At 42.3% G+C, this 15,290-nt stretch overlaps 1 protein-coding gene across 2 annotated transcripts in view; it reads right to left on the bottom strand.

Annotated features, from left to right (window-relative positions):
• The window catches only part of aplp2 (amyloid beta (A4) precursor-like protein 2), a 192,608-nt gene that overhangs the window by 86,605 nt on the left and 90,713 nt on the right, over positions 1-15,290 (bottom strand). The gene's annotated exons all lie outside the window — the stretch shown is intronic.

Below are 15,290 nucleotides of genomic sequence, written 5' to 3' on the forward strand. Positions count from 1 at the left end.
TTTGCAGGTGGTGGTGTTCCCATGTATTTGCTGCCCTTGTCCTTCTAGTTGGTAGAGGTCGCGGGTTTGGAAGGTGCTGTCGAAGGAGCCTTGGTGCATTGCTGCAGTGCATCTTGTAGATGGTACACACTGCTGCCACTGTGCGTCGGTGGTGGAGGGAGTGAATGTTTGTAGATGGGGTGCCAATCAAGCGGGCCGCTTTGTCCTGGATGGTGTCGAGCTTCTTGAGTGTTGTTGGAGCTGCACCCATCCAGGCAAGTGGACAGTATTCCATCACACTCCTGACTTGTGCCTTGTAGATTGTGGACAGGCTTTGGGGAGTCAGGTGGTGAGTTACTCGCCTCAAGATTCCTAGCCTCTAACCTGCTCTTGAAGCCACGGTATTTATATGGCTACTCCAGTTCAGTTTCCAGGCAATGGTAGCCCCTAGGATGTTGATAGTGGGGAATTCAGTGATGGTAATGCCGTTGAATGTCAAGGGGAGATGGTTAGATTCTCTTTTGTTGGAGATGGTCATTGCCTGGCACTTGTGTGGCGCGAATGTTACTTGCCACTTATCAGCCCAAGCCTGGATAATGTCCAGGTCTTGCTGCATTTCTACACAGACTGCTTCATTATCTGAGTTGTCGCGAACGGTATAAAGACTGACACCAAATATTCGCTGCCTCCAGGAAGAGAAGCCAACTGCTTATGTAGTTCACAGAAAACGATTAGTCGCACCTGTTGGAATCATGTAAGACTAAAGGCCAAATTAGTACCATCTAACCTCACCCAAAAACCTTTCAATGGCTCTATGAAAAATGGCCATCAGCCGTGTGAAGCTCCAACAGTAAAACATCAATTCACATGCTCATTAAATTAAACAAAAAAGCAGTGGGTTCATGTCCTTTCACATCTGTTAGCCCAGCATGAAACTAGTCTAGACCTGTAGGATTACAGTCCGTGGGGGTCCTTTATTAAATCAGTTTGAAAAAAAAACTCAATCTAGTGCCAAATGAATAGTTCAACACTAAAACTGCCCAAAAATATCCATTACCTACTCAGAAGAAATGTGAACCATATACCTAGTTTGATGGGTTCTGGGAAAGCATATGCACATATTGTAACAATATTTTTCCAACTGCCAATTAATTTTCATAGAATCACAGGGTACAACACTAGAAGGAGGCCTGAAATAAAAACAAAGTGCTGGAAATACTCAGCAGATCTGGCAGCATCGGTGGAGAGAGAAACAGAGTTAATGTTTCAGGTCTGTGACATTTCATCAAAATTCTGATTAAAGGTCACTGCCTTGAAATGTTAACTCTGTTTCTCTCTTCACAGATGCTGCCAGACCTGAGTATTTCCAGCACTTTCTGCTTTCATTTCAGATTTCCAGCATCCACAGCATTTTGCTTTTATACTAGAAGACAGCCATTCGGTTTATTGAGACTGCGCCAGCTCTTTCGAACAGCAATCCAGTTAATCATCCAGGGAGCTCGAGCTTCGTACACCTTCCCTCCACCACCACCGCACCCCCCACAACTCTTGAGCATGTGTTTAGTCTATACCCAAAATACCTCCTCTTTGAAGGACTGGCATTGCTAACTTATTGTTTACCAAATTAATCTTCAATTCCAATCCACCTGGGCCAATCTCTTTTTAATGCTGTAACATTGTCATTTGCTTTCATCAGGTCACTTGAGAGGATAATGGTTTTGCCATTTCACAAATCATTATATTCCATCAACAGAGAATGTTAAACTCCTAATCCAATCTTAGTGCCAAAAGTTCAATGCAAAACCACGAGAGAGAATATCCTTAATCTGTGTGAACTAAAAACTCGCCCAAATTATTTTGACTATTTAAGCAAATTTTTTTTTTATTCATTCATGGGATGCGGGCCTCGCTAGGACAGCATTTATTGCCCATCCCTAATTGCCCTCGAGAAGGTGATAACCTGCTTTCATGAAACACTGCAGTCCATGTGGAGTAGTATACCCACAGTGCTGTTAGGAAGGGAGTTTCAGGATTTTGACCCAGCGACAGTGAAGGAACGGTGATGTAGTTCCAAATCAGGATGGTGTGTGGCTTGGAGAATTTTCAGGTGGTGGTGTTTGCATGCATCGGCTGCCCTTGTCCTTCGAGGTGGTAGAGGTCGCAGGTTTGGAAGGTGCTGCCTAAAGAGCGTTGGTGCATTGCTGCAGTGCATCTTGTAGATGGCACATATTGCTGCCACTATGTGTCGGTGGTGGAGGGAATGAATGTTCGTGGATGGGGTGCCAATCAAGCGAACTACTTTGTCCTGGACGTTGCCGGGCTTCTTGAGTGTTGTTGGAGCTGCACCCATCCAGGCAAGTGGAGAGAATTCTATCACACTCCTGACTTGTGCCTTGTAGACTGTGGACAGGCTTTGGTGAGTCAGGGGGTGAATTACTCGCCACAGGATTCCTAGCCTCTGACCTGCTCTTGTAGCCACGGTATTTATATGGCTACTCCAGTTCAATATTTGGTCAATGGTAACCCCAGGATGTCGATAGTGGGGGAATTCAGCAATCGTAATGCCACTGAATATCAAGGGGAGATGGTTAGATTCTCTCCTGCTTGAGATAGTCATTGCCTGGCCCTTGTCTGGCATGACTGTTACTTGCCACTTATCAGCCCAAGCCTGGATATTGTCCAAGTCTTGCTGCACTTTTACATGGACTACTTCAGTATCTGAGTCGTGAATGGTGAACATTGTGCAATCATCAGCAAACATCCCCACTTCTGACTTTATGATGGCAAAAATCAGACAGCATTTAATACAGTCCATCAACAAATATAAAAATGGTCTGTGCAGTTTAGAAATTGCCAGTTCAAAAATCACCCTACACAACATCCAATAGTTCAATACTAAAGCTTCCAACTTCAAATTAGTTCACTTGAGAGTTAAACACTCAATTCTATTTTTGAAGGGGAAGCAGTCCAAAATGGTTGAAAACTGATGACTCGTTGGAAGCCACAACACAGGAGCATGCTCAATGCACAACCCGATAGCAACAACACAGAAGGAAAGATTCCTCTTGCCATTGGCGCACTTTGGAAAATGATAACTAACATTCCTGTGATTTCCTCACCTACCTCTTTTAATACTCTATGGTGGGAACCATCAAGATCTGCATATCTGTCTCTCGTGACTCATTATTATCCCCATTACCCTTTTTTAAAAACTTATATTAAGTTCACCAAGTTCCTGCTTTTGCCTTATTTGAGTTTCCTTGTACCGCTGGTATTTTGTCCTCTTGCTACACTGTGAAAAGATCCTGAGTACTGATTTAATAAGTCTGCAGTCTCCTTATTGTCCATTACAGTCTCACTCTATGATGGGCCCACATTCCCCTTTGCACATTTTCTCCTGATAAGTTACTATTTTTGTAGTTACTTTTCATATCCCTTGCATTTCTTTATCATATCCCTTTTCTGCACTCACTACTTTTTGTATCCTCTCGTTTTTTTCCAGTCTACCAGATTCCCACTTTTCCTGGCATTTGTATAAACCTCTTTCTTTTTCTCAGTCTCATTTGTTAACCATAGTTGCTTAACTGCACAACTGCAGCCTCTTCCTTTTCGGGTATTATCTCGTTTTGTAGCTTATCAAAATTTTTTGAATGCTTCCCATTGTTTGTCAGTTCACTCATTACCACATCAGATCAGTTTGTATTTAATTTATTTTTCATCCTTTTGAAATTTGCCTCTCTTTAAACCTTGGTTCGTGAATCACTCAACTCCTTCTGCAAATTCAATCATATTATGGACAATTTTTACAAGAGATCATCAGATTGTTAACAAATTCTGGCTCATCAGTCACTAAATATAGTATGGCTCATTTCCTTGCCAGTTTTACTTTCATCTCTATTATCTTAATTTTGTGTTATTTTCACCAGATTCCTCCCCCATCTTACTCATTTAAAATCTTTACAAACAATTCCACATGGTCTGTTTCACAGCTCATGCCAACACACCTATTGCAGACCGTAACCTAACTGCACACTACTGCAGGTCAAGGCAACAAAAGGCAATTTGTTTTTTGCTTTCTCTTTCAAGCAAAAGACAGCCCAAAATAGCTGGGAGAGAGCTGTAACAAGTGTGGTCACCAAATAGCCGAAGCTCTATGAAGACGGAGATCCGCAAAGTCTGGGGAGGGAGGCCAGCTAGTGTCACAGAGGGGAAAATAGGAGATGATGCAGCAACTTCAGGTTCATGCCTTCTCATTCTATTGGACCCCCATATTAACTGCCAATGAACCATTTCATTGAACTCTGCTGTTACTTCTTCCACTGTAATTGACGTCTCAGCTCTACACCTGAGGTAACTACTTTTAACCCCACCTTCCTTCTGGTCCGCCTTGAGAGCTGCCAGAGGAAGTCACAGTCCCCACTGCATCTGCTACTGCCAGTACTTCCCAGCATGTAGCATCACCTATTCTATCTACCCATGCACCAGCTCAGATGTCCACCTGGGGGCGTTAAGACAGTAAACAAGAGGTGGATGACACACAGCACAAATGGAGCAGGAAATACAGTCATACCCAGAAGGTCAGGATGGGTGGCCTCTTGGCTAACATGCGTGAGAATCTAGATCTCACAGGCCACGCTGTTTCAGATCAAGCATTGATGCAGGCTTGCTTTGAGGATTATCTTTCATATTACTTTTAACTTCAAAACGCAGATTTGTTTTTTTTTAAGTTTCCATCTGCAGGCCCAGAGCTGCGTGCTTTGGACCCTTGCTTAAAACTATCTGTTTATGGCCCTTTTCTCTCTCAATTCTGTCCCCAGAAAGCATGAGAATTTCCAACATCTTCCTGTGTTGGACAGTAAGCCCATAACCAGACTTACTGTCTCCTGTTCCAGGAGCATAATCTCAGAACACACCTCATAACATGCCGACATGAATAGGCATGAATATTTGTCACTTGAAAAGAGACGAAGAAAAAGGTAGGCAACAGCAGAGGGACCTGGGGGTGCACATAACAAATCTTTGAAAGTTGGCAGGGCAAGTCGATAAATTGTTTAAGGGTGTGTATGGGATACTTGGCTTTTTAAATAGAGGCATTTCATACAAAAATTGGACATCGTGATAAACCTTTAAAAATCTCTGGCTAGGCCTCGGCTCGAGCGTTCTGGACAATTCTGGGCACTACACTTCGTCAACAGCAAGACTAGCAAATGAGAGTGGTAGAGATAAAAGGAGTGGAAGCAGAAGCCCGAATGCATAACGAGAGTAAGACCAGCGACTGAAATCAATGAGGATAAATGGAGCAGGAACCGAGGCCTGAGAGAGAGCAAAAATGGTTAAGGAGTGACGTCACAGGACTGCAGGTAGCTAATCTGGGAAATGTAATTACTTTGTTATAGCAATAATTTAAACTGGATCAACTAGTTAAACTAAAAATATCAAGTGAATAAAAACCATAACTACTTAAACATAAAAAAACAAAGTTAGAAAGGGATGGCAGTGCAGGTGGTGCATCATAACTACAGCACTCGGGAGTTGGAGGAGACCAACAAGGTCCCAGGCAACCGCATCTGTAGAAAGTGTCTCACTTGAGGAATTTCAACTCAGAACTGTTGAGCTGGAGTCTAACTTGCAGATAATGCATCCCAGAGGGAGAGTGTTATCTGGATATTTTGATACAGGAGACAGTCACATCCTTGAGGTTAGGTAGTGGCACAGGTCTGGTTAATGGTCAGGTACCTACCTGTTCACACCCTCCTGTCCAAGGTTCTTGCTGCCTGTGTTGATGAGGGCAAAGTCTGCAGGGTGGATGACAAAACAGATCATGGCATCACGATACAGGAGGCCATTCAAGTGGGGGGAGTCAAAAGGAACCTGGTCGTGGTCACAGACAGTACAGTCAGAAGGATAACTACTTTTCTCTGCAGCTGCAAGTGCCAAGATTCAGTATATCTCCTGGCAGCTCGAGAAGAACTTGAATGGAAGGGGGAGGATCCAGTTTCCACAGTCGATATGGGAACCAACAATTTAGACAGAACTGAGAAACAGGATTCTGTTGAAGTATTTTGAGTACTGGGGAAAGAGGGAGCTGTTCAACTTGGACAGTCTGGGACCAGTGTTCTGGTAAAACGAACAACATGGGCTGTAAATAGGACTTTAAACAAATGAACGGGATGTGGAAATGGGAGGATTCAGGAAAGCATATATTCAAAAGCAGTAAGAGAAATGTTGAAGCTGTGCAGCAGAGTAGCAACTTGGGTAAAAATAAGCAGAGTGGGTCAGGAAGGGACAAACAGCTTAAAGATAATAGAACACTAGAAACTAAGGTTCATCTATTTTGCTATGAATGCTTCACTCTTTGAAATTTCATGCCTTTAGTTTAACCTTTTTCTATTTTTCCCCTTGTGTCAAAAATAGAAAAAGGTCAAACTAAAGGCACTAAATTTCAAAGAGTGAAGCATTCATAGCAAAATAGATGAATTAATATTTAGTAGCCAATATGGAGACATGGTTACAGACTGACTAAGGTTGGCAACTAAACAGTCCAGGATATTTGACTTTTAGAAAAGATAGGCAAGGGAACAGGAGTAGGCCATTCAACCCCGAGCCTGTTCTGTCATTCAACGATATGACTGATCTGCACCTAACCGCATATATCCACCCTTGCCCCATAACCCTCAATACCTTTGATTAACAAAAATCAATCAATCTCAGTTTTAAAATTAATCGATCTAACATCATTTGCAGAAGCGTGTCCCAAAATCCTACCACCTTTTATAAGAACATAAACGGGAGAAGGATTAGGCCATTTGGCCCCTTGAGCCTGCTCCACCATTCATGGCGGATCTGATCATGGTCTCAACTTCACTTTCCTGCCTGTCCCCAATAACACACGACTCCCTTGTAAATCAAAAATCTGTCCAACTCAGCTTTGAATGGATTCAATGACTGAGCCTCCACTGCTCTCTGGGGTGGAGAATTCCCAAAGATTGACACTCAGAGAAGAAATTCCTCATTTCCGTCTTAAATGGGAGACCCCTTATTCTGAAACTCTTCCTCCCCACCCCCCCCCCCCAGTTCTAGATTCCCCCACTAAGGGGAATATCCTTTCAGCATTTACCCTGTCAAACCCCCTCAGAATCTTGTATGTTTCAATAATATCACCTCTCATTCTTCCAAACCCCAATGAGTATAGGACCAACCTACTCAACCTTTTCTCTCAAGACAACCCCTTCATCCCAGCAATCAACCTAGAGAAACTTCTCTGAACTACCTCCAATGCAACTATATCCCTTCTTAAATAAGGAGTCCAAAACTGTTTGTAGTACTCTAGATATGGTCTCACAATGTCCTGTAGAAGGGAGGTGGTGGCATAATACTAATGTCACTACGCTAGTAATTCAGAGACCCAGGTTAATGCCCTGGGGACACAGGTTCAAATCCCACTGCAGCAGGTGGAATTTAAATTCAATTAATAAAAATCTGGAACTGAAAGCTAGTCTCATTAATGATGTCATGAAACTATCAACTGTTGTAAAACCCATCTGGCTCACTAATGTCCTTGAGGGAAGGAAATCTGCTGTCCTTACCTGCTCTGGCCAACATGTGACTCCAGACTCTCAACAATGTGGTTGACCCTTAACAGCCCTCTGAAATGGCCTAGCAAGCCACTCAGTTGTCAAGGGCAATTAGAAATGGACAACAAATGCTGGCTGTAGCAAGACCTCCCTACTTTTATACTAAAGGCCCCTTGCAATAAAAGGCCAACATCCCATTTTCCTTCTTAATTATTTGCTGTACCTGCATGCTAGCTTTTTGTGTTTCATGTACGAGGACACCTCAGTACCACAACATTTTGTAGTTTCTCTCCATTTAAATATTTTGCTTTTCTATTCTTCCTACAAAGTGGATAACCTCACATTTTCCCACACTATACTTCATCTGCCAAATTTTTGTCTACTCAGTTAATCTATCTATAGCCCTTTGCAGACTCTCCGTCTCCTCCTCACAACTTGCTTTCCCAACTATCTTTGTACTGTCAGCAAATCTGGCTACAATACACTATGTCCCTTCATCAAAGTCAGTAATATGGATTGTAAATAGTTGAAACCCAGCACAGATCCCTGTTGCACCCTACTAGTTACAGTGTGCCAACTTGAAAATGTCCCATTTATTCAGATACTCTTCCGAAGAAGGGTCACTGACCCGAAACGTTAACTCTGCTTCTCTTTCCACAGATGCTGCCAGACCTGCTGAGTGCTTCCAGCATTTCTTGTTTTTAATCCAGATACTCTTGCCTATTAATTAGCCAATCCTCTATTCATGCTGATATACTCCTCCCATATTACTGAACTCTTACCTTGTGTAGTAACTTTTTATGTGGCACCTTATGGTACCATTTTTCGAAATCCAAGTACACTTCATCTACTGGTTCCCTTTTATCTACCCTGCTCGTTGCATCCTTAAAGAACTAATAAATCTGTCAAACACAATTTCCCTTTCATAAAACCATGATGTCTCTGCTTGATTGTACTATGATTTTTTAAATGTCGTGCTACTACTTCCTTAATCATGAATTCCAGCATTTTCCCCAATGACAGATGTTAGGTTAACTGACCTATAGCTTCCTGCTTTCTGCCTCCCTCCTTTCTTGTGTAGAAGTGTTTCCTAATTTCACTCCTGATAGGTCTGGCTCTAACTTTCAGACTATGCCCCTTTGTCCTAGGCATTGTTTCTCCCAATCTATCCTATCTGTTCCCCATACCATCTTGAAAACTTTGATCAAATAACACCTTAACATTCGAAATTCCAGGGAATACAACCTGAGTATGTTTAAGCTCTCCTTGTAGCTTAACCCTCGGAGTCCAGGTATCATTCTAGTAAATTTACGCATACTCCCTCAGCCAATATATCCTTCCGAAGGTGTCATATGCAAAACTCCCCACTGTACTCGCAAGATGTTGTTTACCCAGGGTTATGTCCAGTTGAAGCATGACTTCTACCTCCTTGTATTCTATTCCTCTAGATATAAAAAGCCAACATCACATTAGCCATTTTGATTATTTTCTGTACTTGTTCACATTTTAACGATCTATCCACACGAACCCCACAGGTCTCTTTGGACCTCCACTGTTTCAACTTTTCAGCATTTAGACACTACCCTGTTCTACCCTTTTTTAGATCCAAAGTGGATGATCTCACATTTACCTACATTGAAATCCATTTGCCATAGTTTTGCCCATTCATTTTGTAATTTTACCTGTCCATCTATATTGCTTACAACAAACACTGCCCACCTTTGTGTCACTGACAAATTTGGACATGCGGCTTTCTATCCCATCGAGTAAGTCGTTAACGGATATAGTGAATAGTTGAGGTTCCAACACACATCCTTGTGGGACACCACTAATTACATTCTGCCAATTAGAGTACTTGCCAATTATTCCTACTCAGTCTGCTGCTGCTCACCCCATTTCCTAACCAGGTCAATAATTTTCCTTCAATTCCATGAAGTTCAACTTTAGCTAACGGCCTCTTATAAGGGACTTTACTATACATCTTCTGGAAGTCCATATAAATAACATCCATAGACATTCCCCTGTCCAGTACAACTGTCTGTTTTCACAATAGAAGACACAAGTTACAGACCAGAAATAGAAGTTAACTCAGGGGCTAACGAGAGTGAGGAAATTAAGATAATTAATTATCAGTGGAGAAAAAGTATTGGAGAAACCTAAGGGACTAAGATTCAAGCAAACCCCAGGACCTGATGACCTACATCCTCGGGTTCTAAAAGAGATAGCTGCAGAGATAGTGAATGCGCTCTCTGGCTATGATTTTCCAAAATTCCCTGGATTCTAGAAAGTTCCCAGCAGATTGGAAGTTAGCAAATGTAACACCACTACTCAAGATAGGAGGGAGAGAAAAAAATAGGGAACTACAGGCCAGTTAGCCTGACATCAGTCATCAGGAAAGTGCTGGAATCTATTATTAAGGAAGTCTTAACAATGCACTTAGAAAATCATAGTTATGATAAGGCAAAGTCAACATGCTTTTACTAAAGGAAAATAGTATTTGACAAATTTGAGATGTAATTAGTAGGGTAGATGAAGGGGAACCAGCAGATGTATTATACCAGGAATTCCAAAAGACATTTGAAAAGGTGCCACACAAACAATTAATATGCAAGTTAAGGGCTCATGGAGCTGGAGAAATATATTAGCATGGATAGAGAATTGGTTAACAGGCAGGAAGAAAAGAGTAGGCATAAATGTGGCATTTTCAAGTTGTTAGACTGTGACTAGTGGAGTGCCACAAGGATTGGTGCTGGGGCCTTAGGTATTTACAATCTATATTAATGACTCAGATAAAGAGACAGAGAGTAATGTATCTAAGTTTGCTGATGATACAAAGGTAGGTGGAAATGCAAGCTGTGAGCAGAACACAGAGAGGCTGCAAAGAGATAGACAGGTTAAGTGAGTGGGCAACAATGTGACAGATGGAGTACAATGTGGGGAGTGACATTATTCACTTAGGTTGTAAGACTAGAAGAGCAGAATATTTTTTAAAAAGGTGTGAAACTTGTAAATGTTGATGTTCAAAGAGACTTGGTGTGCTCTTACAGGAACGCAAAATTAGCATGCAGGTTCAGCAAACAATTAGGAAGGCAAATTGCATGCTGAGCTTTATTGCAAGGGAATTGGATTACAAGAATAAAGAGGTCTTGCTACAATTGTACAGAGCTTTAGTAAGACCACACCTGGAGTATTGTGCGCAGTTTTGGTCTCCATATTTAAGGAAGGATATACTTTCATTGGAGGCAATACAGTGAAGGTTCACTAGATTGGTCCCTGGGATGAGATGGTTGTCCTACGATGAGAGGCCAAGTAAATTGCGCCTATAAGAAGAATGAGAGGTGATCTAATTGAAACTTACAAGATTCTGGAGTGCCTGGACAGGGTACACACAGAGGGTGTTTCCCCAGGCTAGGGAATCTAAAACACGGGGCACAGTCTCAGGATAAGGGGCTGATGATTTAGGACTGAGATGAGGAGAAACTTCTTCATCTCATAGGGCTGTGAATCTCTGGAATTCTCCACTTCACAGGAAAGTGGATGTTACATTATTGAATATATTTAAGGCTGGGATAGACTGATTTTAGGTGTCTCAGGTAATCAAGGAACATGTGGAGAGGGCTGGAAAATGGACTTGAAGCCCAAGATTGAATGCTGGGGCAGGTTTAATGGGCTGTGGGGTCTACTCCTGCTCCTATTTCTTACGCTCAATTGCCTTTCAAAAAAAATTCCAATCAGGTTCGTTGGGCATGATCTACCTTTTACAAGTCCATGCTGTCTCTCTCTGATCAGCTGAAAATTTTCAAGGTGTTCAATCGCTCTATCCTTAGTTATAGACCTTAGCAAACTGGTCTGATTTCCCTCGGACATCTTTCTTAAATAGGTTGCTAAATTTAGAAATAAGCAATGTGCCAGATTTATTGACAATTTAAAGCAACGCTGCCCAAATTTTAAAAGGATTTAGTTAGGAAATCTTGAATATTTCACCTACTTCTTTTAAAACCCTTCGTCCTGGGGATTTGTCAACCTTTAGTGCCATTCTTTTTGCCATTATTGATATCTTAAGTTACTTTTGTTGAGTCCCTGTCCCTCATTCAATAAGTTTCCTTGGGATGTCTGGAGTGCTGATGTCTTCCTGTACTGCAAATATTGATGCCAAGTAATTATTCAGCGTGCCCACCATTTCCTTATTTTCATTGACAATATCACCGTTGAGTTTTCAAGGGGCCCATGTTGCTTCAGAACATCCTCTTTTTCATAATGTAAATGATTTTTGCACTGATTTTGATATCCCTTGCAAGTTTCTTTTCAGACTCTCTTTTTGTAGTTATTAGCAGCTTTGTCACCCTTTGCTGCAGCTTACCCATTTGCAAGGATCTGTGGGTTTTTATTGCATTTTTACATGCTTTTTCTTTTAGTTTTCTATTGTTCTACTATTCTACTTTCTATTGTTGTTCATGGCTGTCCTTTTTGTCAAGTAGAACCTTTAGGGGTCTAAACTGGTTCTGTATCATATAAACATTTTTGAACACTTGCCACTGACCTTCTGTCATTTTACCCGTTAACATTTACCCAGTTTACTGTTGACAGTTGCTGCCTTTCCCTTTGAAGTCAGGCTTCTCTAAATCTAGAATTTTAGTTTCTCCCTTTCAAACACTACATTGACCTCCATCATACGATTGCTAATAGATAGATTCTCATGCATTAGGCTGTTAAATTTAGAAATATGTAATAAGCCAGATTTAGTTAAGATGGCATGCCCTCTTGTTGGTTCTTGGACCTACTGTTGCAGAAAACTATCCAGGATACACTCAAAATATTCACCATCTTTCTGACATGTTAGTCTGCTTGTCCCAATCTATATCAAAGTTAAAATCTCCCATTAAAACCACTCTGCCTTAACTGCATGTTTGTCTCATTTCTACATTTATACAATGTACCACTTCATAGCTGCTACCAGGGTGTCTATACACATTTCACTACATTCTATCCATAAAGTCTCCACTAACTGCTTACCTCTCAATTCCTACCAAACTCGAACACAGAAGTCCAAGTGTATCAAGCCTGTGTCCTCAGTACCTTGTGCTACGGCAGCAAGGCCGGGACAACGTATGTCAGCCAAGAGCGACGTCTCAATTCATTCCATCTGCGCTGCCTCCGGAGAATCCTTGGCATCAGGTGGTAGGACCATATCTCCAATGGATAAGTCCTCGAGGTAGCCAACATCCCCAGCATATACACCCTACTGAGCCAGTGGCTCTTGAGATGGCTTGGCCATGTGAGCCGCATGGAAGATGGCAGGATCCCCAAGGACACATTTTACAGCCAGCTCATCACTGGTATCAGACCCACCGGCCTTCCATGTCTCCGCTTTAAAGGCGTCTGCAAACGCAACATGAAGTCCTGTGACATTGATCACAAATCATGGGAGTCAGTTGCCAGTGATCGTCAGAGCTGGCAGACAGCTATAAAGGCGGGGCTAAAGTGTGGCGAGTCGAAGAGACTTAGCCGTTGGCAGGAAAAAAGACAGAAGCGCAAGGGGAGAGCCAACTGTGTAACAGCCCCGACAACCAATTTTATCTGCAGTGCCTGTAGAAGAGTCTGTCACTCCAGAATTGGCCTTTATAGCCACTCCAGGTGCTGCTTCACAAATCACCTCCAGGCGCTTACCCATTGTCTCTCGCGACAAGGAGGCCAAAGAAGACCCATAAAGTCTCCACTAACTGCTTACCTCTCAATTCCTACCATTGAAGCGATTTCTTTCGAAGGCGACTCCTCACCCTCTACCATTTTCCCCATCTTTCCTGTAGTCATTATAACCTGGTATATTTAGTACCCAGTCTTGACTGTCTTGCAGCCATGTCTCTGAAATAGCTATGTCATGCCCTCTAAGTTGAATTTGGCCTGCAATTCATCAATTTGTTGCTTATCCTCTGTGTGTTTGTATAAACCACACTTATTTGAGCCACATATCTGAACCTGTCGTTCTGCTCTAATGTTTTATTCACACATTTCCCTTTTCACTCTCCTGGTTTAATTAACATCTTCTAGTTTTCCCTTTACCTGCAGTGCCTAAAACACCATTTCTGACTGTAAGTCCACACTCTTCCCTTTTCTTTGTTTTCTAACTATTCAAACATACTACCTTTTCCACCAGAGACCTTCCACCCCATCCGCTCCATACCTTACTAACTAGTTTAAAGTTCTTGTGACTGCTCTTTTTTTCCTTTCCAGTAAAACCCTGGTCTCAGCATGGTTCAGGTGGAACCCATCCTAATGTTACAGTTTCTTCTGGTCACAGTACCAGTGCTTGTGCTGCATGAAATAAAATCCCTCTTTCTCACACCACTCCTTCAGCCATGTGTTCACCGCCCTAATCTGCTTATCCAGCTGCCAATTTGCAGGTGGCTCTGGTAATAATCCAGAGAAAATAAACCTCGAGGTGCTGTCCTTTTAATTAGTTCCTAGTTCCTGGTACTCTTCAAACAGAACATCTTGTTTATTCTTTCTACCGTTGTCAGTCCCAACATGGACCACAATGACTGGATCCTTCCCCTCCCTCTCCAATAACCTTTCAAGCTGGTTCAAGATGTCCTCACCCTGGCACCAGGGAGGCAACAAACATTGCAGGACTCTCGAACCTGGTTACAAAGTATACTATCAGTTAAAGGCCAGCTACCCGACCTGAACCCGATGGGACCAGACGACATATGTCAGGTTCGGATCAGGTCGCACTTCCGAGTCTGGCATTCGGGCTTGGGTCCAATCGGTCCCGCTCTATCACCACCTCAGGTAAGTGACTGTAATGTTAATTTACTTTTTGGACTTTAAAGGTGGTTTTGTTACAGTTATTTTAAGCTTGTGCAGGTAAGGAACAAAGTGAAAAATGGAAGGTATGGTCGGGTCGGGCGCGGGGAAAAAAATGGAAGGACTCAGGCCGTGTCCGGTTTCATTTGCAGACCTGAGCAGGCCTTTACTATCTGTGGCCTGAATTATGAATTCCCTCCAACTATCTCGTTAGGCTTCCCCTTCTCCTCTCCCTTCAAATAGCCTACTGTTCCAAGGTGCCATGGTCAACATTCTGACTGTCATTCCAACAGCCTTTATCCTCACAGGTAGCAAGTACATTGTACCTGTTGGAGAGGATCAATTTCTCCAGATCCTCATTTTCTGTATCTCCTGGGTTCCCCTGATTCTGTACATCGGTCATACCACCCCATTCTGAACCTGTACCTCTCTGCAAGGTGAGACCGAAATTTAGAGCAAACTGTCCAGATACTGCTACCCCACCCTTATGTGTTGTAGTGTCTTTAACTCACACTCCAGCTCAATGAACCTGAGCCAGAGAGATTTGAGACAGAGACATGTGCTACAGATGTGTTTGCTCAGGATAGTCTCTGTGTTCACAAACTCCCATGTACTGCAGTCCAGACGTACAACTAGTCCAAATTATAGTATTTATGTTTAGTTTTTAATTAGTAGTAATTTTTTTTCTACACACTAAGCAACGGCCAAAAATACTTAATTACTTATCGCCTCAAGCGTCCCTTTCTCTCTGCACCAAATTCCCGACTTCAGCACACTGTTATTGTGGCACTCTTTTCACAACCACTCTCTGTAGTATCAAACAGTATTTACTTATATGGGTCTTTGAGTAGCACTCAAGTTACAACTGCTAACTCAGTTTCCTGTTCACAGTAATTAGTATCTAAAACTTACAGCTGACTGCCACTGATGGGC

The sequence above is a fragment of the Heterodontus francisci genome, chromosome 22 (assembly GCF_036365525.1).
Source record: "Heterodontus francisci isolate sHetFra1 chromosome 22, sHetFra1.hap1, whole genome shotgun sequence".
In the NCBI taxonomy this organism is placed as follows: domain Eukaryota; kingdom Metazoa; phylum Chordata; class Chondrichthyes; order Heterodontiformes; family Heterodontidae; genus Heterodontus; species Heterodontus francisci.